The sequence below is a fragment of the Hyperolius riggenbachi genome, chromosome 11 (genome assembly GCF_040937935.1).
Source record: "Hyperolius riggenbachi isolate aHypRig1 chromosome 11, aHypRig1.pri, whole genome shotgun sequence".
NCBI classification, from domain to species: domain Eukaryota; kingdom Metazoa; phylum Chordata; class Amphibia; order Anura; family Hyperoliidae; genus Hyperolius; species Hyperolius riggenbachi.
The window spans coordinates 201668382-201695031 of NC_090656.1; the positions used below are offsets into that span (position 1 = coordinate 201668382).

The window sequence follows — 26650 nt, forward strand, 5'->3', positions numbered from 1 at the left end:
CATTCTCTGCATCGCTTTACACCTTACTTCCAACAATTCATATATCTGTGTAGAGCTAACAATTTAATGGGTTTGTCCTTTGTCTACACATTTCACAAGGGGGGCATTAAAGATATGTGTTATCTTCGTATTGCGTCTCTAAAGTCGCGTACACATGCTTAAGTAAGCTGAGGTGGTCGATAACAACCTCCTCTGTCAATAATCTGGCGTGTGTACAGCAGCTTTCGACACCACGGATCTATTTGGTTGATGGCTCACCACATGACGTTACAACTGTGCCGCTCTGATGGATCGCCACCCCTACTCCTGCTTTGCAACAGAACAAGTTGTTAGTTTGCAAGCTAACTACACGTCTGTACGGTCTCGGACCAGCGATGTCGTCTGAGGAATTGGGTCCCAATCCCTGTTGGGCGACATCCATCTTGCATGTCTACAGTCCTTAAAGTGTACCTGAGATCAAATGAAGAGAAGCATTTATACTTACCTGGTGCTTCCTTCAACCCCTGTAGGCTGTGGGTTTCTTCGCAGTCCTCCTGAGCCGATCCAGTAAATTCTTCAGTCAAGCTCCCCGTTGCATGCGCCCCTGAGGCCTGGAGCATTTTATGCCTGCGTAGTTACAGTCTTAGGAACTGCGCATGCAACTCAAGAATTTACTGGAGCTGACTGTTGGACAACAGAGTGGCCTGGGAGGACCATGAGGGAGATCACTGCCTACAGGGGTGTAACGGTCTTGTGTCATAGCTCAGATGTCTGATTATGTGGTGATTTTCAGATTCACCAATAATGCAGATGCTATACCTGATTATGTGTGATCTGCAGAATCACCAATAATACCAGTATAGCAGACAAGGAGCTGAGTGTGTAGTGATTTGGTGCAACCGTACCTTTAATAGTTTAATGAGACCTCACCAAAGGGGCTGGTGAGGTATATCAGTACACTGACCGTGCACTAAGGTACAAGCTCAAGCACGCTGGAGAAACAATACTGAAAAGGCTGAATCTCCCGAGGAGCGTGTGATTCAGAATGTACTGCAGCCAAGTGAACACCCGAGGATCGGGTGACTCAGACTGTACTGCAGCCTAGGAGAAATAATAATAATGCAATAACAGATCACCTAAGGAGCAGGCGATTAAGGCTGTACTGCAGCCTAGCAGATCCGCTTCACCAGAGGAGCTGGTGGAGCTCACACCTCACCAGTGGCGAGGGCCCACCGGTGAGTAGAATGGTCAGGCAGGCAAGGTACGGCAACAGAGAGTTCAGTATCAGTACAGAATCGTGAGGCAGGAGAGTAAACGGTAATCAGGCGGAGGTTCAGCAACAGGAAGGTACGTATCGATACAGAATCGTGAGACAAGAGAGTAATCGGTAATCAGGCAGAGGTTCGGCAACTAAGAGGCAGATAGGCAAAAGTACAGGATCAGAAAACAGGATCAGGGTCAGAGTAATAGCTAAGAGTCATACACAGGAGGTCAATAAATAAGCAATATCCTAGTCTAGGTGTGAAGTCCTTGGCATCAACACCTTGGAACTAGTCTAACAAATAAACAATAACAAAGTAGCAATATTCTAGACTAGGTGTGAAATCCTTAGCATCAACACCTGGGATCTAGTCTAAGGTCTGAGCGCTAACATGCAAGTATTCACGACAACAGACAGCGTGTGAATGAAGCCCGGAGCCTTAAGAAGCAGAGGAGACCTCTCTAGCACGCCCCCCTCCATCAGCCAATCCTGGGCGCCGTGGGATTCCTCTGACATCAGCCGATCCAGCAGGTCAGCTGACGGGCTTCCTTCCCGCATAAAGGTCCCGTCTGTGTGCGCGCCCGCGCGAGACGGCGACCCCCTGCACAATTCAACGTTCCGTCCTCAGCGTCCTAGACGCCGGACGGACGGCCGCATGGAGGCAGCTGCGGCGGCGGTGCTGTTCGCCGCAGCTGCCTCGTATATTACAGTACCCCCCCCCCCCTCTAGGCGTGGACTCCGAACACGCACCACCCGGCCTATCTGGATGTAACCTATGGAACTCCATCCTGAGTTCTTCGGCATGCATGCGAGAGAGTGGTACCCAGGATCTCTCTTCAGGACCATACCCTCGCCAGTGGACCAGATACTGTAAAGATTTACGTACTCGCCGAGAATCCAAAATCTTTTCTACTTCGTATTCCAGTTCTCCATTACCCACCACAGGGGGGGAGGAGTGGCATCCACATACACGGCAGGATTCAAAAGAGAAACGTGGAACGTCCTACCACCCCTGAAACTGGGGGGAAGCGACACCACGTAGGTAACATTATTTACTTTTTTAGAAATAGGATAGGGCCCTATGAATTTGGGACCCAATTTGACAGAGGGCTGCCTTAGGGACAAGTGTCGAGTGGAAATCCACACCAAATCTCCCAGTGCAAACTTCCATTCCACCGAACGTCTCTTGTCGGCTTGCCTTTTCTGGACTAAAAAAGCTTTTCTTAAATTTTCTTCCACCTTTTTCCAGATGTTTCCCATAGACTCTGACCAGTGTTCCAGGGCTGGAAATGGAGATGCCACCACTGGCAGAGGTGAAAACTTGGGTGACCTCCCTGTAACAATCTGAAATGGTGAAAACCCTGATGATGCAGACCTCAAGTTATTATGGGCGAACTCGGCATAGGGTAAGAACTTAACCCAATCGGTCTGGGCATCAGCCACATAACACCTGAGGAACTGCTCAAGGGCCTGGTTCACCCTCTCGGTCTGACCGTTGGTCTGTGGGTGGTAGCCGGAGGAAAACGACAACTTCATCCCCATTTGATGACAAAATGCTTTCCAGAAACGAGAAGTGAACTGGACTCCCCTATCTGACACCACATCCTGGGTAATCCCATGCAGCCTGAAGATGTGGTGAACGAACAGCTCTGCCAATTCCTGTGCAGAGGGGAGTCCGTTCAAGGGGATGAAGTGTGCCATCTTACTAAATCTGTCGACTACCACCCAAATGACCGTTTTACCCTCAGAGGGAGGTAGTTCGCCCACGAAATCCATGGACACATGGGTCCAAGGTTCCTCGGGCACTGGCAGAGGCTGTAAGGTGCCGGCAGGCGCTCGTCTAAAAGCCTTGCTCCTGACACAAACGGCACAGCTTCCCACAAACTCTTTGCAATCAGAAGTGATTGAGGGCCACCAAACACTCCGACCTAATAATTCTTGAATGCGAGCCACTCCCGGGTGACCAGCATTTTTATGGGCATGAAATGCCTCCAAGACCTTAAATCTTAACTGGAGAGGAACAAAAAGAACCCCCTCTGGGTTGCCTTCAGGAATTTCCTGTTGAAAAGGGCCCAGCTCTGATGCCCAATCCAACTCAACCTGTTCCCCAGAGGGTTTGATATGCTGCTCAATGGTCTCAACTACTTGGGCTTCATTAGCTGCAAGAGGGATCTGTTTTAGACAGTGGTCGTGACAGTATGGAGACCAGCTTATTAGCTGTCGGGTACTCCAATCGATGTCCGGGGAGTGCTTCTTTAACCACGGCATGCCCATAATGACCGTGGATGTGGACATTTCTAACACTAGAAACTGCATTTGTTCCCAGTGCAGGGCCCCAATCTGACAGAACAATACAGGCGTCTGAGTGATGGTGAGCGGCAATGGAGAGTCGTCCACAGCAGTAATCTTAATCTGCTCCCCCACAGGAATCAAAGGAAATCTAAATTGATTAGCAAATCTTGCAGACATGACATTTACAGCAAACCCAGAATCTAAAAATGCCTGAGTAGTGTGAACCTGACCCTCCCAGGTGATAGTACAAGGAAGCAAGACACGTTTATTACCTAGAGGTATATCAAGATCGTCTAGGGTAGTACCTCCAGCTACTCCTAGGCGATAGAGTTTTCCGCCTTCCTAGGGCAAGCCGAAACCATATGCCCCTTGTCGGCGCAATATAAGCATAACTTCTCTGCTCGCCTTCTGTTCTTCTCTACCTCTGAGAGCTTGGCCTGTCCAATTTGCATTGGCTCGTCAGCTAGTGGAGAGGAAGGCGTAGGAGCCGAGAAAGTACAGGAGGAAAAACTTCTTGAGGGCTTAGCCCGAGTTTGCTTTTGATAGCGAACTTGCCTATCAATTTTGATGGCCAAGGAAATGGCCTCATCCAGAGTTTTGGGTTCTGGATGACCCAACATAAGATTAGCCATAGCGTCGGATAATCCTGTCAAAAAACAGTCCAAGAGCGCGTACTGCACCCACCTGGCTGATACTGCCCATCTCCTAAACTCGGCAGCATAAACCTCGACTGACCCTTGACCCTGCCTGAGGGTCTTTAACTTCGTTTCAGAAGTCACTGCCAAATCAGGATTGTCGTAAATTATGGCCATGGCCTTAAAGAACTCCTCCACTGAGGTCAAGGCCTCATGCCCCGTAGGGAGACTTTATGCCCAGGACTGGGAATCTCCAGACAACAAAGTTTTAATAAAAGTGACCCTCTGTACCTGAAGAAACGGTTCGTAATTCAAAATAGGATAAGCATCTATGCTTAAAATTACTAAAATCTGAGCGATGCCCCGAGAATTTCTCAGGTGGGGGCGCCCTCGGCTCGATCACAGAAGGAGGGGACACTCGAGTGTTAGGGTCCAGTAAACGGTTGACGGGCTCAGCTAGTTGTTCAATCTGAGTCTGTTGTGCATTAACCGTTTTAATGAGTTCATTAACGGTGGTGGTTAACACGTCAACCCGTTGGCAGAGTGCCTCCATAACTTTACTGGTCTGTTGTTCTGTAACGGTCTTGTGTCGTAGCTCAGATGTCTGATTATGTGGTGATCTGCAGAATCACCAATAATGCAGACGCTATACCTGATTATGTGTGATCTGCAGAATCACCAATAATACCAGTATAGCAGACAAGGAGCTGAGTGTGTAGTGATTTGGTGCAACCGTACCTTTAATAGTTTGATGAGACCTCACCAAAGGGGCTGGTGAGGTATATCAGTACACTGACCGTGCACTAAGGTACAAGCTCCAGCAAGCTGGAGAAACAATACTGAAAAGGCTGAATCTCCCGAGGAGCGGGTGATTCAGAATGTACTGCAGCCAAGTGAACACCCGAGGATCCGGTGACTCAGACTGTACTGCAGCCTAGGAGAAATAATAATAATGCAATAACAGATCACCTAAGGAGCAGGCGATTAAGGCTGTACTGCAGCCTAGCAGATCCGCTTCACCAGAGGAGCTGGTGGAGCTCACACCTCACCAGTGGCGAGGGCCCACCGGTGAGTAGAATGGTCAGGCAGGCAAGGTACGGCAACAGAGAGGTCAGTATCGGTACAGAATCGTGAGGCAGGAGAGTAAACGGTAATCAGGCAGAGGTTCAGCAACAGGAAGGTACGTATCGGGGCAGCACGGTGGCGTAGTGGTTAGCTCTCTCGCCTTGCATCGCTGGGTCCCCGGTTTGAATCCCAGCCAGGGCACTATCTGCAAAGAGTTTGTATGTTCTCTCCGTGTCTGCGTGGGTTTCCTCTGGGCACTCCAGTTTCCTCCCACATTCCAAAAACATACAGATAAGTTAATTGGCTCCCCCTAAAAATTGTCCCTAGACTACAGTACTTACACTACATAATATAGACATATGGCAATGGTAGGTATTAGATTGTGAGCTCCTTTGAGGGACAGTTAGTGACAAGACAATATATATATATACACTGTACAGCGCTGCGTAATATGTCGGCGCTATATAAATACTAAATAATAATAATAATAATCGATACAGAATCGTGAGACAAGAGAGTAATCGGTAATCAGGCAAAGGTTCGGCAAATAAGAGGCAGATAGGCAAAAGTACAGGATCAGAAAACAGGATCAGGGTCAGAGTAATAGCTAAGAGTCATACACAGGAGATCAATAAATAAGCAATATTCTAGTCTAGGTGTGAAGTCCTTGGCATCAACACCTCGGAACTAGTCTAACAAATAAACAATAACAAAGTAGCAATATCCTAGACTAGGTGTGAAATCCTTAGCATCAACACCTGGGATCTAGTCTAAGGTCTGAGCGCTAACACGCAAGTATTCACGACAACAGACAGCGTGTGAATGAAGCCCAGAGGCTTAAGAAGCATAGGAGACCTCTCTGGCACACCCCCCTCCATCAGCCTTATCCTGGGCGCCGTGGGACTCCTCTGTCATCAGCCGACCAGCAGGTCAGCTGACGGGCTTCCTTCCCGCATAAAGGTCCCGTCTGTGCGCGTGTCCGCGCGAGACAGCGACCCCCTGCACAATTGAATGTTCCGTCCTCGGCGTCCTAGACACCGGCCGGCCGGATCGCCGCATGGAGGCAGCTGCGGCGGCGGTGCTGTTCGCCGCAGCTACCTCGTATATTACAAGGGGGTTAGAGAAAGCCCCAGATGAGTATAAATGCTTCTCTTTATTTTATCTCTCAAAAGGTGCCTATTAATGGCACAATATTTTCTTTTGATACGATCTTTAAATCAAATTTGCCATACATATAACAAAGCGCTATAGCTATCAGTCTGTAGAAGCCACCGGAGTGCGCTACACTCAGGCCTGGCTGGCCTTATCACAGTCTATATTCCACAAGGTAAGCGCACATCCTTATAAACAAAGATTATTCAGCTTTTCATAACTTCATAGCTTCTTTTTTCTTATTACCAATATATATATATGACGATATCCTCCACCACTAGCACCCTTCTGTGAATAGACTCACCGGATATCTCTGACCACTGTTAGATTGGTCAGATATGCACAATATCCAGGGAGCCTTGGAGCGTCAGGTTCCTGGTGCCTCTATTGCTGTGGATATCCCATATCATGCAGAGTTTTCAGTATTCCATATCTTGCTTTGCAATTACCTCAAAGAAATATCTCTCATAGCCTGATACCGTTTAAAATCAATAGAGCTTTATTTTAAAAACCACTCACATGTTGTTGGCGTTTTTTCCGCTCTCCCCTGTTGCCTATGCTGGGCTAGATGACTCTGGATCCATCTGCTACCTCCCTTCACACCAGATCTGTCCCACATAGAGCTCTCCGTTCAGTCGCCCTCACCGCCGTTCGTTTCCCAACACATCCAGTCTCCACCCAATCGATTTTGTCACTGTCTTGGGACTCATCAGGGGCAACAGAGCAATAGAGGCACCAGGAACCTGAGGCTCCAAGGCTCCCTGGATATTGTGCATATCTGACCAATTTAACAGTGGTCAGAGATATCCGGTGAGTCTATTCACATATATATATATATATATATTTCAATTAAATTTGCAGCATCGAAAGCAAACGGAAGGTAATTATCAAAGAAACCTAAACGCAAACACAAAAACCGCACGCACTACGTTTATGGAGCACAACAATGAAATGGATAATCACGGTGCCCCACAGATTTCCAATGTATGGGAAAATTGCATGTGCTACAATTTTAGGATCGGAACGCCACCAGTGGAAAAGGGCTCTTTCCAGAGAAGGATTAACTTGAAATGGGGCCCTAGGCAAGATGTCAAATTTGGGCCCCACTGTTGGTCATCTGGCTTCTTTGGTAAGGTAAGATGCAGGAGATTAGTCAGTAAAAATGCCAGCCAGGCCCCTAGGCACCAACTATGGCCTAGGCACCTGCCTAGTGCATGAACTGGCTCTGTCTCTTACCGATTCTGTAGCGTGCACAGCATTAAAGGATTCCTGACCTGAGTTTGAACACTGTAAAGTAAGCACAGAGTTATGAGCATACTGGCTCTACATACCTCTGTGCATTGCCCCTTTCCTTCCTCGTTCCACCCAGTCTCCATAATCTTCCTGTAAAGAAATGTGACTTTCTGAAAGTCAGTCTTAGTAAATGGAAGAGGCAGGCTTGCAGCGCTTAACATGCCCATTCCTCTCCCAGTCCCACCCCTTCGTTGCCCGATATAGCTCGCTCCCAAAGCTGCCTGCTGGTCCCTGCACATCCCGGCTCAGACTTCATGTAATGCACATGGGTGAGTACTGTAGCCACGCATGCTCTGTGGCTTGCATTTCTCATGCATTCTAATAAAAGAAAAAAGAGTGATCCAGCACTGAGGTAAGTGGCCACGCAGCATCGGCCTGGAAGTTATCATGGGGTCAGTGCCATCTTTACAGACAACAACTTTTTATTTCAATAAAATGAAACTATGAAATCAAAACTTTTTAGCGGCAAAAAACAGACAAATTGGTCTAGGATCATACCGACTTTCAGTAGATATACCGGTATTTATTTGTACACTATGTTCTTGGTTCAGGTAGTCCACAGTGGGAGCTGCAATGTGCTTCCTGTAAAAACAGGAACGCAACAGAGGGGAAAAGTCGCATCACATGTTATGCGCACGTTGCATACAGTCAATTAAAGTATGCTTTACTGTCACTGTTAACACACGTGTTGTACTGTAACGCGCTGCATGCTCTGTGTTGGGACACCGGAGTCCGTTGGATTGCATTGTACATGATGCACTCTAAACATTGCGTATACATCATGTATGTACATGGAAAAACATATTAAAAATCAGGCTGTTTTCGTTTTTTTGCTTTTGCTGCCTTTAACCACTTCAGCCTACAGCTTCGAAAATCTTATGCATCCAAGCAATGTTCACCTCCCATTCATTCGCTAATAACTTTATCGCTACTTATCAAAATTAATTGATCTATATTTCGTTTTTTCCGCCACTAATTAGGCTTTCTTTAGGTAGTACATTTTGCTAAGAGCCACTTTACTGTAAATACATTTTAACAGGAAGATTAAGATAGAAATGGAAAAAAAACATCATTTCTCAGTTTTTAGCCATTATAGTTTAAAATTAATACATGCTACAGTAATTAAAACCCATGTATTTTATGTGCCCATTTGTCCCGCTTATTACACCATTTAAATTACGTCCCTATCACAATTTATGGCGCCGATATTTTATTTAGAAATAAAGGTGCATTTTTTCAATTTGCGTCGATCACTATTTACAAGCTTATAATTTTAAAAAATGTAATAAGATACTCTCTTGACATGTATATTTAAAAAGTTCAGACCCTTAGGTAACTATTTATGTAGTTTTTTTTTAATTGTAATTTTTTTTATTATTTTTTTTAATACAAAAATGTATTTGGGTAATTTTAGTTTGGGAGGTAAATAGCCAATTTTAGATGTAAAATAATGTATTTTTTATTCAATACAGGTATGTGGGTGCAGTTTACTATTTGATCAAACTCGGTATGCACACCTTCAAAGTAGCAGACAGCAGATGGGTGCTCAGTTGATAAACCAGACCTAACCAGAGGTCTTACACTAAGTCATATACATAAAAATAACTGGCACACCAAGCAATAGTGATGCTTAAATCCGATTATATTATAAAGAAAATATACATAAACAGTATACAAACAATGCAAAGACAATGTGCAGTGGGCTCTGCATGACAAAAAGTGGCCCAAACAATGAGATCATACATGCATGACAATGGGCAAACACAGCAGGAGATGTAATAGACAATCAATATAGCATATAGGAATAAACAGCTGCTAGAGATGTAGCACAATGCTTCTGCAAAAAGGCAGATCAAATGAATGGGCTGCTAGCAGCAGTCAGAGGAATTGAATGATTGTCCAGATGAGCAGAAATAGTTACCCTGACAGCGCTGTTTCGATTAGTCTTTATCAAAGGGTAAGAGGTGGTCCCCAGGTAGTGCTGCACCATTCCTATGTGTGGCCGCCATTTAAATAGCGATCTGCGCTCGGCTGCATCCACGCCAGACACCGTGGGCCGGCCCATTGACGTCGATGACGTCACGCGGCGCCCTGCCGCGACGTCAGTACGTCACTTCCGCTTCCCATTCATTGGGAATAGACACTGCCAACCACCTGGGGCCAGCAATTGCCAGCCACAGTATGGGAGGCAAGCGCCCCTTCTCCCAATGGTGGGACCGGGTATTGCAACCATTAGATACATGTTTGGGGAAATTTGCATACAGAAGCCTGGAGCTAAACAATAGTGTAATAGTGCGGTGTCCGGCTTGTCCGATCATGTCGGTGTCTGGTCGTGGAGGCACAGTTGTCCTATAATTTAGAACAAAAGAGAAAGTGTTAAAAACATGTAACAAGCACCACAAAAAAGGAGGAGACAACCCATTAATCAAATAGAGATCTGGGACATACGGAAAATAGCAGGGATTGCAGAAGGCGATCTAATGCTATACAAACAGAGTATGGATGGCAGTACCCAGTACTCAGGTACACCTACCTAGCACAGGCAGTGGACTTAGAACATAATAGGTTGTCCAAAAAGTCACTAGAAAAATATTTATTCACATGGGTCATATCCAGACTAAGCGGTGATGTAAAAATTTATATTAATGATAGAAAAACAAAAAGTATGAGTAATGATCTGGACAGGATAAGTTTAATTATCGTGTGAAGGGGACTAGGCTAACATCCTCATTCATACCTAAAGGAACTTTACATTGCAATTTGTATATCCAATATAGTTCACGTTGCAGTAGTTTGAGTTCTAAGTCTCCACCTCTGTAAGATGGACCCACAATCTCCAACACCCTAAAACGCAACTGGGATACACTGTGACCTGCCATAAGAAAGTGTTTCGCAACCGGTGAATCCAAATTAACACATCTTATATTGCTCCGATGCTCGCTAATGCGAGTTCGGATGTCCCGTGTGGTTTGGCCCACATAGACCTTGCCACAAGGGCAATTCAGACAATATACAACATTTTTTGAGGAGCAGTTAGCAAATTCATTCAAAAAAATGGCTTTGCCCGTTTGTGGATGGGGGAATGATGGACCCCGTCGTACAAAACCACACTGGACACAGTGTCCACAGGGGAACATGCCTATTGGTCGATTTAAGTTGGAAAGCCAATTACCTTGGTTAGAATTTGGATTGGTTATACTTCTGGCGTGAACCAGAGAGTCGCGGATGCTCCTAGGGCGCCTGAAGGCGCAAATCGGTTTCTCCCGAAACACATCGGCTGTGGTAGGGTCAGTGCTCAGTATATGCCAGTGTTGGCGGATGGTCTTTTGTGCCTGTAAGGATAGGGGAGAATACGTTAAAACCACAGGTATACGATTTTGTGATCTAGTTGGTCGATGTGTAAGTAGATCACTCTGTTTTTTGGCAGCAGCGCGTGATAGGGCCCTATTCAGGAGACTGGTTTTGTACCCCCGTTCTCTAAAGTGGTTAAACATCACCCCTGCTTCTTTAAAAAAGGCCTCATCGGTGGAGGAAATGCGTCTTAGGCGCAAAAACTGGCTATATGGAAGTCCCTGTTTTAGACGTTCTGGATGGTAACTTTTTGCCAACAGATACGTGTTTTTGTCCGTCGGTTTTCGGTAGGGGGCAGTTCTTATGGTCCCATCGACCATTTGGACCCTGACGTCCAAAAAGTGCACCTCATTGGCACTGTAATCCAGGCTAAAAGAGATGGTGGGGAAACAGTGATCTAAATCCTCTTTAAAAGAAAGTAGTTGGGATTCGGAGCCGGACCAGATGAAAAAGATGTCATCTATATACCTCAGCCAGCACAAAGTCTGACTGAGGTATAGCTGGTGCGTGTAAACGAAAGTTTCTTCGAAAAATTCCATAAAGAGGTTTGCATATTCCGGAGCGACATTGCTCCCCATTGCCGTGCCCTGTAGCTGTTGAAAATATGTGCCCTCAAAACAAAAATAGTTACGTTTCAAAACCATACTCAATAGGGCCATAAGAAAGTCTGCCAATAATGGTTGTAAAGATAATTTGTCAAAATTCTGTCGAATCACCTCTAGGCCTGTGTCATGTGGGATGGAAGTGTACAGACTGGTGACATCCATGGTACAGAGGAGTATGGGAGACGGAAAGAATCCAAAGCCTGATAGTTTGGAAAGGAAGTCCGTGGTGTCTAATAGAAAAGAACGCATAGCCGTCACCCGTGGTCGTAGTACTTGGTCCAGAAGAATGGCTAAAGGTTGAAAAACCGAACAAGTGCCCGCCACAATAGGTCTACCAGGAGGATTAACTAGTGACTTGTGTATTTTTGGAAGGATATAGAAGAGTGGAATAAGAGGAAATGGAGTACAGAGAAAATCAGAAAGTTTGTCAGAGATGATGCCAACCTCAGAGGCACTTGAAACAAGGGCATCGATATCCTTTTTGATTGCGGTTGTCGGGTCACCTGGAAGTTTGAGATATACATTGGTGTCATTCAGTTGTCTCATCACCTCACGCCTGTAGTCAGTGGCATTCATAATAACAGTGGCCCCGCCCTTGTCGGCCGGCTTGAACACCAACTGGGAATTATTGCTCAGAGATTTGAGCGCCTCGCGCTCTTGTCGTGGTAAGTTACTGTATAGTTGGTGTCCCTGTCGGCCGATCGAGGCTAGGTCACGTTGGACCATGTTAATAAACGTCTCTACTGCTGGTGACGAATTTGGTGGTTGCCACTTACTTTTGGATCTACACATGGTGAGGTCCACGTCTGGTGGGAAGAGATTGATAGTCTGGGAGGGCTGAATGTGCGAGGCAGATGACTTGCTGAAAAAAGCCCTGATACGCAGTGTCCTAAAAAAATTGAATAGATCAGTGTCAAGTTCAAGCAAGTTGCCAGAGTGGGTGGGAACAAATCCCAGGCCACGTCCTAGTACCTTGCGTTCAGAGTCGTTAAGGATGTGTGAGGATAGGTTAACCACTAGCTCCTCCCCTGCGTGTGGCTCCTCAGCACTCTCGAATCTGCTGGAGCGCCGTCTGCCCCTCCTCGTCCTCTTTTTGTCATGCAGAGCCCACTGCACATTGTCTTTGCATTGTTTGTATACTGTTTATGTATATTTTCTTTATAATATAATCGGATTTAAGCATCACTATTGCTTGGTGTGCCAGTTATTTTTATGCAGTTTACTATTTGGCCACAAGATGGCCACATTCAAAAAGTTCCTAGATGCGAACGATGTCGCATCTAGGAACTAAAATGAAGAGAAGTTGTTTCCTGGGGGCAGAAATACCACGCTCTCTGATGAGAAAGCGTCGGTATTTCTGCCGGGGACTTGGATCGGTGAATGGGAATTATATTCCCATTCACTGATCGGGGGGGCAGCGGGAGGCAGCGGGGGCGCGCGCGGGCGGGCGCCCGATCGCGCGCACCACACGGCTGCAGCACCACTGCCTATCTGGACGGATATATGCGTCCAGATATGGCGAAGTGGTTAAGAGTTAATACAATTTAGTAAACCTCACTGATAAACAAATTCCAGCCATAAACGTTTTCCTGTCAGAATACATCTTCTGAGGTTGGGGAGACATAGAAAAAGGTCAACAGTTCATGTATTGTATCTTAACTCTGGGACTCTTAATAGAAGGCCATTGAGCAAAGACAATAAAACATTCAATCTACTTTTTAAACATAAAATCTACTTTGTAAATGTTTAACTATAAAATCAACAGCAGGTTCTGTGGGTGTGGCTACTGCTGCTTCCTGTCACAGTATAATTGTGATAAGTGGGCGGGGCACAGACACAGCTGTTACAGACGATAATAGGCTGTAGACCAATAAGTCTGTTCTGCAGGAAGTGGATGGCACAGATTAACAAAAAAAGGGGAAACCGAGAGCCCCTGATGGTGTAGTATATTACAAACAAATTCATAATCAGAAATGGGTTAAATTAATATACTCACAAACAAGGGTTACCACTAAGGCAACCACTGGTAAAGCAGGTGGGGACCTAAGACCTGACCCCACTCAGGTATAAAAAGTTGCTTTCTTTAGATAATAAAGGGGAGAAACACCACCCACCACCAAGGGTGGACGGTAGTGATACTGTAAACTTGAACCGAGGTGACAAAACAATAAAAACAACTTGTACTTATAATTGTAAAAGGGGAAAAGTGGACTTACCTCTACAATACAAGACATAAATATGTCAGTTTCAGTTCAATAAAAAAAAACTTTTATCAACTACTTCACGATGCAATGCGTTTCGCAGGTGCAATCCAGCTTCATCAGGCAATTACGGAGCTACTGGATGGCACAGATGTTCCTGCGGTATTAAATACGACATTAAATGAGTGATGACATGACATGAAAATGACATGAAGTACGCAAAAAGCTTTAAAACAGGTAATATGAGAGTTCTGCATTCTTGTGTTCTCATTTTTATGACTTACTCTATGTAACTTTACATCAAGAGATAAATACAAACAACAGAAAAAGAACGCAGGAAAAATTCCTCCAGTTCAGAGTTTGTTTTATTTTATACAATGTAATTTTGTTCCTACAAACGACTCATAGATTTTCCTTTTCATCCTGAGCATATAATTCACAGCGACAGTCTCGGGAGGGTTCCCGGGCTGCAGAAATATTACTCTGGAAGAAAGGAGAGCAGCCATATTCCTGTATATTTCTCTGCCGCCAGACGACTGCGCCAGACCCCCCCCCCCCCCCCTCCTCCCCATAGATCCTGACATTGAGAATAATTAAATAAGAGATATTCAGTATGAAAGAGTTTTACTGACTTTTACTTTATGTTGTTGTCTTCTGATGGTGGAATTTCTTAAAGCAACCCTGTGAGCTTAGAAAAAACCATAGTTAGATACTTACCTTGGTAGATAGAGACCCTTGGATGACCCAGAGGTGTCGCCGGTCCTCCTGCAGCCCACCAATCAGCACTGGGTCCCTCTCCTTCAAGACCGTGGACCCATCCGTGTACGAGCATGCAGTAGCATGGAGCTTCTTTGGTTTTGCACAGACGCAAGTTGTCTTGTGCTTGCACAGTACGGCCTTGCTCACACACGGACAGGACAAACCTTTTTGACAATCTCTTGTTGAATAGTAAATCGGAAAGCTGCAACTTCCTCTGTATTAAGCTGGCCACTAACGATACAATCTTTTTCATCCAATCTTACCATTTCTATGTAATATAAGGTAACTACCTAAATTATCCATTCAATATATTCACTCAATACTACATAGATTTGGTAAAATTGGATAAACAGATTGTACCGTTAGTGGCCACCCTCCTTAGCGGTATGGACGAGCTCAGCTCGTCCATGTACGCCAAGGAGGATTGCTCAGCCCCTGGAGGGTCTTTTTACTTACTTTTTTTTTTTCAGAACATGTAGCTAGCACTTTCCTAGCTACATGTTCTGTCCGATCGCCGCCATTACCCGCCGATCCGCAGTGATGCACCGCTAAAGGGGCTGTCCCCCTCCCCTGAAACGCCTAGCGCAGCCTGGCGAATCACCGCCAGGCGGCGCAATGGGAAGGATCGGAGCTCCCCATGATGTCATGACGTCATGTCCGATCATCCCCATGGCGATGGGAGAAGCGACGATAGGAAGTCACGCTTCTCGCTGGATCTCGGACGCGTAAGTATGGCCGGCGGGGATTGGGAGGGTGTATGCGGACGGCGTGGCGTACTGCTGTAGCTACCAATACGCTAGCTACAGCAAGCGGGAAACAAAAATTAACAAAAAGGGTAATGCGTACTTATGTACGCATTACCCAGAATGCCAGGGAGGTTAACTATACCCTTCTGATATATTTATCTAACTCTCCTTCCGTTATACTCTGTGCTGCTGCACAACTCTGATCCTTCCATCATCTCTCTTCACCTGATATAATATGTGCTATTGAAGGCCTATTTCAATGGGGGCATATGGGCTATTGCTAATTGCACCTCCAAATATAGGATCTGACGATTGTATCAAGTTTATTTTGGGTGGTTATCTTGTATTTTACTAACACTATACCTGTATGTATTTACAAGTTTTAGAACCTGAGGGTTCTAATCTTTTTGGTTTTATATTATATTTTTAGAAATGTTATAATAAAATATATTTTTTATACACTGAACAATGACATGTGGCCTTCCTTTTTTGATTTAAAACACACACTTAATCCTCATTAAACCCCCATAAACCTCCAAATTGCCTTTTTATCTCTATATTGCCATGCTTGTTATATGCCATTCTTTCAATAAAAAATAGTTTTAAAACTAAAAAACAATACTAAACCTGGTGCGTCCAAGGTGCAAGGGCATCTTGTGGAGGATTTATATACCACACATTGAATCATTCCATGAAATAACATACATATCTCACATTCACACGTAGCCAGGCAACAACTAAAATTGTCGCATGCATGCGGAGGAATTAAAGAAAAAGTTTCATGACTTACACCCTGAGAAGCCGGGTAGGAAGTGTCCGGGGTCCACTCCTCAGGGGGTACTGTAAAGGATAGTGGAGATACCGCCGCATGGCCAAGCGGCATGGCGGCTATCTCCGCGTGTCAGGCGGCGGCCTCTGCCGCGCGGCTACATGCTGCTGCTTTGCCTGGTCCTTCTGGTGCACATAGATTGAGAGCTGCGCGCGCCAGGCGACAGGACCTTTATGCAAGTAAAAGAGAAGTCAGCTGATCAGCCGGTCAGCTGACTCCAGTAGTGCTCCGGATTGGCTGAGTGACTGGGGCGGCGCTGTGGAGCGCTCTGAGTATATATAGGACCTGCCTGTCAGTTGCTGGTTGTCTGCTGTTGCAAATGCTAACGTGTTAGCGCTCAGACCCTAGTTAGATCCTACAGTGTGTTAGAACCAGCTGGAGCTGGGGATCCACACTTAGCCAGTTTCCGTTGATAGCTTAAAGTACTAATTGCATTGTGTATCTGTGTTCTTAGTACTAATTGCATTGTGTATCTGTGTTCTTCGTCTAGATCCCAGGTGTTGAAACCAAGGACTTCACACCTAGACTAGGATATTGCTACATTTCTATTGTTTATCTGTTATGACCTTCTGCTTCCTTGACTACTCTCCTGTTTGCTGATTGGGTACCTCTGCTTATCTGATTATGGTTGCCGACTCTGCCTGAACCTTAACATCGAATCAGCCTTCCGTCTTTGTACTTTATCTGTCCGTACGTTGCCTACCCTGCTTGTCTGACCTTCCTGTCCTAGTGGGCCTCGCCATTAGTGAGGAATCTCTGACCTTCCTGTCCTAGTGGGCCTCGCCATTAGTGAGGAATCTCTAAGAGCTGTCACCTACTCCTTAGGTGATCAGCCCTTGCAGCACTGTCTGTAACACCTGCTCCTCAGGTGATCATCCTTGCAGCACAGTCAGTGGTCCCTGCTCCTCAGGTGTCCACTGGCTGCAGTGCAGTCTGAATTCCCTGCTCCTCAGGGGATCCTTGGCTGCAGTATTGTCTGAATCTCCCGCTCCTCGGGAGATCTCCTCTTCTCATTACTGTTGCACCAAAACACAATCCCACATTGGTTGTCCCGTGTCTAGCTATACTAGCATTATTGGTGATTCTGCAGATCACCATATAATCAGGTATAGTATCTGTATTATTGATGATACTGCAGATCACCAATAATCAGAAAAATCTGTGTTGCTGACACCAATCGTTACAGCTCGGTAGCAGTGTTAGGGAGTCTTGCCTAAGGTCTCCTTACAAAACATGTGTCAGCTTAGTGACAGGAAGAGCTGAGATTCAAACACAGGTCTCCTGTGTCAGAAGCAGAGCCCTTAACCAGTACACTATCCAGCCACCACCAGTGACGAGACGTAAGGGCAATTGCTGCAGTGGCAATTGTGTGTGTGGGGAGGGGGACACCGGGCCGCACATTTGAAAAATACAGTAGTTATTCCTATCACTGCACCTCTGAAGTTAGAGCCCTTCAGAGATATGAGAGGCTTATCATGCAACCATGATGCATAGGAATGGCTCTGAAAAGCACTCTTCATGGTAAAAACGTAACTATTACCATCAAAATTTGAAAAGTTAAAATGCTTAGAATGTAAAGGAATCAAAAAGATAAAATGTTAGAAAAAGTTTACGGCCGACTGTTCCGGAAGAGGAGCGGTACTTATTCCCCCACCTCATTAGGTACAGCTGCTGCACACACCTGAAATGTAATTATGGCAACATGAAAGTCGCTCGATATGTCGCTCTGCAAGCCGCGCGTCTCTTAATTACGCTGCCCTATTTTTCAGGTGCCTTTTAGTCGTTCTTCAGCTTTCAGAGTTGAATCCACACGCAGTTAATATATCAAGAAAGGAAAAACCTAATTCATTCAGCAGGGTCGTCTCCTGAGAATCTGGATATAATGACACCGGAGCTGCCAGAAAAAAGGAAAAGAGGGGGAAAAAGTGGTTTTCACTTCAATCACAGCTGCTGCAAAAGAAAGAAAGAATATCAGGGAACCTATAAGAGGAGCAGAGCGATTGCTCCAGCGGCAGCACAGCGCATATGAGCCGCACAGCAAGGCGAGATATGTGCAGGATCCACAGTCCGGTATTGGTAAACTGCCTGAGCAAAGGACTAGCTCTGGACTAAACCACAAGCAATAACTGCATAGTAAAAAACAAGTGTCAGCGCCAAGGCAGAAGGCGACCGCAGCCGAGAAGGACAATGTCCAAAAGTCCACACAAGCAATGAATATATAAAGTCAGCGCAGGTCTATAGTAATACAGCTTTCATCATTTTTTGGTATACAGGATCTTCGAACAAAAGGGTAAAGAAGCAAAGCTTACCAGATTCCAACAACCCACATTATAAGGTTGTAAACGAGTTTGATAGGTGGTCCGCAGAACTTTCAAATGGTGTCGTTTCACCAGCGATGTTGCACACTACAGATTCCTCCGGAATATAGTAGATATCCTGAGATCGCAGAGACTCACGAAAGGGGAGTCCAGTAGGATAGTGACATGAAAGAGATGTACGGCACATCTAAGTGTAAACCGTCTTTATTACATAACAAGTAAAACAATTAAAAACAAGGATAAAGGAAAACTCACATACGGGGCCCGTGCACTGGGAACCCCGAAAAAGTAGCGCGCATAAAATGGTCAATAGAAGACCTCAAATAAAATGGTGCCGCCTGTCGCCTTCCCGACCGGTTTCGCAATCTTGCGTCATCAGGGGATACCTCCCAACATTTTGAGATAACAAAGAAGGGCACCTTTAGAATCAGAATCTTTATTTCGCCAAGTGCGACCGAAGTCATACCCAGAATTGGTTGTGGTACACATGGCATTGGCAATAGAGCAGAGACAGAAATTGACAAAAAGACATTAACAGTGAAACAGAGCACAATAAGACAGGCTGGCAATACACACAAAGATAGTCAAAAAGTCAGTGCTGTATGCGGTGGCGGCTGGGTTAAGTGGGGCTGGGCTCCAGCGTGCCACGTCCTACCCCCGAGGGGCTGGAGTTTAGCATTAGGGCTGCTTGGGGAAAAAAGGTGTCCCTTCGCCTGTTGGTTCTTGGGCAGATGGTCCTATAGCGTCGGCCCGAGGGGAGGAGCTTGAAGAAACGGCAGCCTGGGTGGGAGGGGTCCAGGGAAATCTTATTAGCCCTTTTCTTCAATCTAGCAGTGTAGAGGAGTTCAAGGGATGGCAAAGGAGAGCCAATGACCCTTTCCGCTGAATTGATTACCCTCTGAAGTTTATACCTATCTCTGGCAGTTGCCCCTGCATACCACACGGAGCAGAGGGTAGCTTCAATCGTGGCAGTGTAGAAGCTGGACAGCAGTTCCTTTAAGACATGTCCCTGGTACATCCCTAGCTCCATCCCCACTTTACCTCAGTCAGGCATACCATAAAGCAGAGTTCCCCAACCCTGTACTCAAAGCCCACCAACAGTGCATGTTTCACAGAAAACCACAAACATGCACAGTTGGGGTAATTGGTGGTGTCTCAGCAGAGCTGATTAACGACCTCTGTGGCTTTCTACAAAACATGCACTGTTGGTGGGCCCTGAGGACAGGGTTGGGGAACACTAACAAAGAATTCATAAGAAAAAGATGTAATTTTATAATTCAAAAAACACAGGTCCTTTTTATCATCACTACTTTTCCTTCATATTAACATTTGAAAATAAGAAATATATAAATTTAAAAGACGAGAATAAAGTCTAGAGTCGATTAAATACATCTTTCACTAGAATAATCTATATACAGTAAATAGTAAACTCCAAGGGACCAGGAAAAACTGCTTTACTATATCAGAAATTGTTCTGGAAATGGCCCAGCATGCCGTGGTACATCCTGGGCTGCAAAGGAGCAACTCTATTCTCCCACTGGAGGGACACTACAAGGTTACCTTAGGGCTGCATAGCTAGGCTGACCATGGGTTTTAAACTGCCATACGACGCATGCACCGCCCACTGTTTACTATATCCAGAGTTAGCATCACATAGGGGCCCAAAAACATGTTTACTTTAACATCATTTTTAATATATCAGAGTTTACTATACCAGGCGTTGCTCCAATAGACTTGGAGATTGGCCAGGACCTGGAGAGGTAGTTTGCTATACCCAAATGCTTACTATACCAGAGTTTATTATGAGATTATACTGTATTTACATAGATCTTTACATCAGTCCTAAAAGCGGGACGAATGAAGAAGAAAGAGGGACAGGGTTCCAAAAGAGGGACAGTTGGGAGCTCTGCAAATCCCTGTGTCCCTCTTTCTTCCTCATTTGTCCCTCTTTAAGGACTAATGTACAGACCTATGTAAATGTATGCATTTTTCTCCTGAAAAAATGTGTTTAGTTGACTCAAAACTTTATTCCCATTCTTAAACTGATATATTTCTTAATTTCAAATGATAATATAATGTAAAACTAGTGATGATAGAAAGGACCAGCATGGTTTGAATTCTAAAATTACATCTTTTGACTATAAATGTTTAGTGGTATGCCTGGCTAGGGGTGTGATTAGGGGTGTGCCAGGCGGATCAGTGAAAAATGGCGCACAGCGCCTATGCATACAAATGGCGACCCATTAAAAAGATACGCTTATCGCTATTTATCGTTAGTACTGCATAATAATGGCGCACAGGGAAAAAAGAAGAAAAATGGCACACAGTAATGTTATTTCTCAATAGCACCGTTCATATGCCAAACAGCAGACGTTATTGTGCACAGTAATGTTATTTATCAATAGCGCCCTACATCAGCCAAAGTGATTTAACTGCAAAACGGTGGATGGATTTAATGTAACACTGTCAAGGTTAGGGTTAGGCAACGCCGGGGGGGTCTAAGGATTAGGCACCACCAGGGGGGTCTTAGGATTAGGCACCACCAGGGAGTGGTTAGGGTTAGGCACCACCAGGGGGGTGGTTAGGGTTAGGCACCACCAGGTGGGTGGTTAGGGTTAGGCACCACCAGGGGGGTGGTTAGGGTTAGGCACCACCAGGGGGGTGGTTAGGGTTAGGAACCAACAGGGGGTTTAGGGGTTAGGGATAGGTACAGAGAGGGTTCTGTGTGTTAACGCTAAATAACGATAAGGCTTTAACGTTAAATAGCGATAAGCGACAAACGGAATAACGGCAACCAGTGTTGATCGGATACCTCATTATCCTATTCGAGTTTGGTCGAATTCGGATAGTAAACTATCCGAATTCACTCGAAGTTCGATATTCGAGTTAATCGAATATTCGATTCGAACTCAGATATCCGACGTCACTATCCGAGTCTGTATTCGAGTAAAATATTTGAGCTGGCCTTAAATAGCTTTTAACCAGAGTTATAGGGGTCCAAAATTGGTAAAATTCCCCATAGGCTTTCATTGGGCCTCCTATTTACAGTTCCAAAATCTCACACCATTTCAAAGGGCAATGGCTCAGCAGTGGCAAATTTTCTACCATTGTAGGGACCCTTAGGGGGGTCATGACTGGTGAGTTTCGGGCCCCTAGGCCGAAGAGGTCATAGCCTAGGGTCACAAAAACCTGTTTATTTGGGCAATTTCAATGGTGGCGATTCTGACATACATAAATCGCAGCCATGGCCGTTAGCAACGTCTGAATCTCACGAAATGTCTCATGCAGGTAGAAGACATATTGTTAGACTTGGACTCCAAAGATGGGTTCCATACAGCTCTGCAAACCAGAGTTACAGGGGTGCAAAAGTAGTAAAATCCCCCATAGGCTTTCATTGGCTCCCTATTTCACTTTCCAAAATCTCACATCTTTTCAAAGGGCAATTGCTCAGCAGTGGCAAATTTTCTAGCATTGTAGGAACTGTTAGGGAGATCATAACTGGTGAGTTTCGGGCCCCTAGGCCGAAGAGGTCATAGCGTAGGGTCACAAAAACCTGTTTATTTGGGCAATTTCAATGGTGGCGATTCTGACGTACATAAATTGCAGCCATGGCCGTTACCAACGTCTGAATCTCACGAAATGTCTCATGCAGGTAGAAGACATATTGTTAGACTTGGACTCCAAAGATGGGTTCCATACATCTCTGCAAACAAGAGTTACAGGGGTGCAAAAGTAGTAAAATCCCCCATAGGCTTTTATTGGCTCCCTATTTCACTATCAAAAATCTCCCATTTTTTCAAAGGGCGATGGCTCAGCAGTTGCACATTTTCTACCATTGTAGGGACTCTTAGGGGGATCATGACTGAGTTTTGCCACCGCTGAGCCATTGCCCTTTGAAATGTTGTGAGATTTTAGAACGTGAAATAGGAGACATAATGAAAACCTATAGGGGATTTTACCACTTTTGCACCCGTCGGCCGCTAGCCAATCGAAAGAGGCAGAGAGGAAAGGGGCGGCGCAGCGGGAATGGAGGACGCCGCAACGTCATAGCTGGGGGCGGTGCTGGGCACAATGCGTCAGCGCAAGCTGCCCACCGCCCCCTTTGCTCGCCGGAGTCTTCTTTTATGCACTGACTCTAGCCAGCGCGGCCGAAGGAGGGGAGACCAGGAGGAGCCCCAGACACCGCCGCTGGAACTGGAGGGAGGTGAGTGGCACCTACACCTAACTACTCTATACCTGGCTAACTATACTGAAGGCACCCACACCTAACTACACTATACCTGGCTAACTATACTGAAGGCACTCACACCTAACTACACTATACCTGGCTAACTATACTGAAGGCCCCTATACCTATCTACCTATACTAAAGGCACGTATACCTAGCTACCTAAATGTTGGTAGATCTCCTGGGCTTGGCAAATTTTAAAGTAGCTTGCGAGCTGAAAAAGTGTGGGCACCCCTGCCCAGGGCTATGACCTCTTTGGCCTAGGGGCCTGAAACTCACCAGTCATGATCCCCCTAAGAGTCCCTACAATGCTAGAAAATTTGCCACTGCTGAGCCATAGCCCTTTGAAAAGATATGAGATTTTTGAAAGTGAAATAGGGAGCCTAATGGAAGCCTATGGCAGAATTCAGCACTTTTGCACCCCTATAATTCTGGTTGGTTATCATCATCACCCGCCGACTTTAGCAGTTAATAGCAAAGGCCCCTTACATCCTAGCAACACCAAATTTGCAGAATATGTTAAATAGATAGCAGGAAACAATATTTAACAGACTTCCTAGGCCACAAATGTGAAAAAAGTTAAATACCTTTTCATAATCCAGATCCATGGAGGACGCCATCCGCGCCCTCCCGTTCATTCCCCCATGGCTTCCGCAGTAATACCGGCCCGGTCGGGCCCCGACCCCTCCAAATGGGTCGGGTTCTCATTCCCTCCTTAATATGGCCGCCACAGATTGCCGCTGCTGTGCAATCTGAATAGGCGCGATTGCGGCTGCGCAGCTCCAGGCCCTCCTCCCGCTGCGTCATCAATATGCGTGCATACATTGGACGCATCGGGAGGAAGTGCTAGAGCTGCGCAGCCGCAATCGCGTCTATGCAGACTGCACCGCCGCGGCAATCTGTGGCGGCCATATTGAGGGGGGAATGAGTTGAGAACCCGACCCGTTCAGAGGGGTCGGGACTCGACCAGGGCCATTATTAGTGCTGGAGCCATGGCGGAATTAACGGGAGGGAGAAATGAGTATAGGGGTACAAAGTACCCCTTACCCATTTCCACAAAGGGTTAAATGAAATAAAAACACAACCACGAGAAAAGTATTTTATTATTATAAATTAACTATAAATACTTACCTGTACCTTTAAAAAAGTTTTCCCACGCCAATATCCACAGTAAATGATCCAACGAACTGTATCCTCTTATGTTGCGATCTTCAATTAAGTTGATTGAAGATCTCCGACGCCTCCCACATAGCAGAGAATGCGTCCTTTCGGACGCATAGCTGCCGGCTCCTGCTGTCTCTCCCCACCTCCTCACCTGTCACTCTCACCTAGCCTGGCACCAATGGGTGGGCTGGGTGCCAGGCTAGGTGAGGGTGACAGGTGCAGGCAGGTGGGGAGAGACAGTAGCGGAGCCGACATCTTCACGTCCTGCTCAGGACGCATTCTCTGCTATACTAACGGTTCTTGACTCATCCGTTTTTTTAATGAATCGGTTCTTTTTAATTATGAATCGGCTCATTTTACTTTGAAACTTTAAAATTTATTTTCTCAAAAAGTATAAGGTCTTTTTGAAAAAAAAAAATGTCCTCTTGTTCCCACTATTCCACTTAACATTCCCAACATTTTTGGTGTTTCTACTATGTAATGGGACTTTGCTATTAACCGTTAAAGTCGGCGGCCATTAAAGTCTATGAGTGAACCGACCTTTGAAAAAAAGTTCCCGGTTCTCTGCGAACGCGAACCACCAAAGTTCGCCTGGAACCGTTCGCCGGCGAACCGTTTGCTACATCTCTACCAGTGACAGTCCCCCTCCCTAGTCTCTAATCACACAAACTAAACTGCATAAAATACAATCTATCTACAATACAATGCAATACAGTTGAATATCAAGTGTTGGAGTGTAAAAACGCTTGGTGTATTGAACAATAAATGCACTACTTGCACAGACAAAAAGCACTGGAGCAGTCTCTCAGTACAGTCAGTCAGTAAGTCACAAGCAGGACGAGTGAGGCAACATGGCGCCCGCTATGGCGCCATGTGGGTGTACAAAGCATGGAGCAGCAGTGTGTGTACAGAGCATGGAGCGGAAGCTTGTGTACAGAGCATGGAGCAGCAGTGTGTGTATAAAGCATGGAGCAGCAGTGTGTGTATAGAGCATGGAGCAGCAGAGTGTGTGCAGAGCATGGAGCAGCAGAGTGTGTACAGAGCATGGAGCAGCAGTGTGTGTACAGAGCATGGAGCAGCAGTGTGTGTACAGAGCATGGAGCAGCAGTGTGTGTATAAAGCATGGAGCAGCAGAGTGTGTATAGAGCATGGAGCAGCAGAGTGTGTACAGAGCATGAAGCAGCAGAGTGTGTACAGAGCATGGAGCAGCAGTGTGTGTACAGAGCATGGAGCAGCTCTGGGGAACTTAACAGAGTCAGGTATGTGCATAGCCCTGTAGCAATGTCGCCTGTCCTCATTATTATCTGTATCCAAACTGATCGATCCCGTTGTCTATCAGGAGCAGATCACACATTTAGGAAATAATTGTCAGATCCTGTCAGTCGGACGGGAAATTGCATTATGTGTACCCAGAATGATGTCCTACCATATTATTATACGGTGTTGTGCGTGGCTGAAGGAGACCTTTCAGGAATAACCCCCCCCCCCCCCCCCATTTGAAAATTCTGGGTTTGCCATTGAACTAGGCCTGATTGGTCCTCAAACAGATGTCTGGTGAAATATGTTTGAGATTCAATGAGACAAGGTGATTTATCTTCCCAATTTATTTCCAATCAGGAAGTGATTAATCACTTGCTGGATCAGGTCCCTGTCAAACTACTTCTGACTAGAATAAGGCCCTTTTCACACAGGAAGCTGAATTCACCGCCTCTCAGTCACTACCCTGCACCCCCCCCCCTCTCCCCTCCCCCCATCCCCCCAATGGAGGTACATGTAAGGTCTCTCGGGTATCCTAAGACGCCACATGATGTGTTTTTTGCCGGCAGGTAATGCCTCTGCATGATGATACGCATGCGGTAACAAGCGCTGCCATTCAGCTGCATGACACAGTAATTGTAAGGAGCTTGAGGCCTAAAGTTGGCAATACACAGTTTAGGCTGGATCCCAGAGCTGAATCATGTACAAAGCAAACCTAGGCAGTTGCCTAGGGCCTGGGGAGAATATTGGGGCCCCTGGTGGATGCTAGCCCCCACCAAATCCTTATAAAAAAAGCCAGGTGATCATCAGCAGTGGGCAAAAACTGCTATCTTGCTTCGCGCCCCATTTCATCTTAATCCATTTCCGCTGGATTCAGGCCTCTTGCACACTGCAAGTGATTCAGATTCCGCTTTTTAATCAGTTTTTACATCCGATTCAGATTCCGATTTGCAGTGTGCAGGGAGCAAACTGCAAATCGGAATCTGAATCGGATGTAAAAACTGATTAAAAAGCGGAATCTGAATCGGAATCGCTTGCAGTGTGCAAGAGGCCTCACACTGTGCGCATAGCATAACACATGCTTTGTGAACTGCAAAGGACACTGCGTTAAAATCCTGCATGCAGGGAGTTAGAATAACACGGTCCATTCTAATGCAGAGATGTGAACAGGCCCATGGTATTGTATGGGAAGTGAGTTCACATATAGAATAATTCTGCCATTCAATGGCTACGTACAGTGTGAATGCACCCCTAAGAAACAGTCAGTTGAATTTCACACAACTTTTCTGACATTTATTTTTGGGAATAGGTGCATAAAACATTTCACAATGTTTATTTAATTATTTATTTTTTGCTAGAAAAATGAATTTCAAATTTATTTTTTTTAAGGACAGATAGGAATCAGGAAATGTCAAGGCACTACCACTTTAATGTCTGATGGAAATGTCCTAATCACCTACCTGTCAAATCTAAATACTACTACTTGTGTACACTCCCCAATTATCAGCTAGGCTA

The 26650-nt window shown here is 45.6% G+C and overlaps 1 long non-coding RNA gene across 9 annotated transcripts in view; it reads right to left on the bottom strand.

Moving 5' to 3' along the window:
- LOC137538533 (uncharacterized) overlaps positions 1–26650 on the bottom strand; it is an 834068-nt gene that overhangs the window by 654048 nt on the left and 153370 nt on the right. For all 9 annotated transcript variants that reach the window (XR_011024822.1, XR_011024826.1, XR_011024819.1 and 6 more), the window contains exon 3: positions 13850–13991. This is a non-coding gene — a long non-coding RNA (uncharacterized lncRNA). The remainder of the gene's footprint in view (positions 1–13849; positions 13992–26650) is intronic.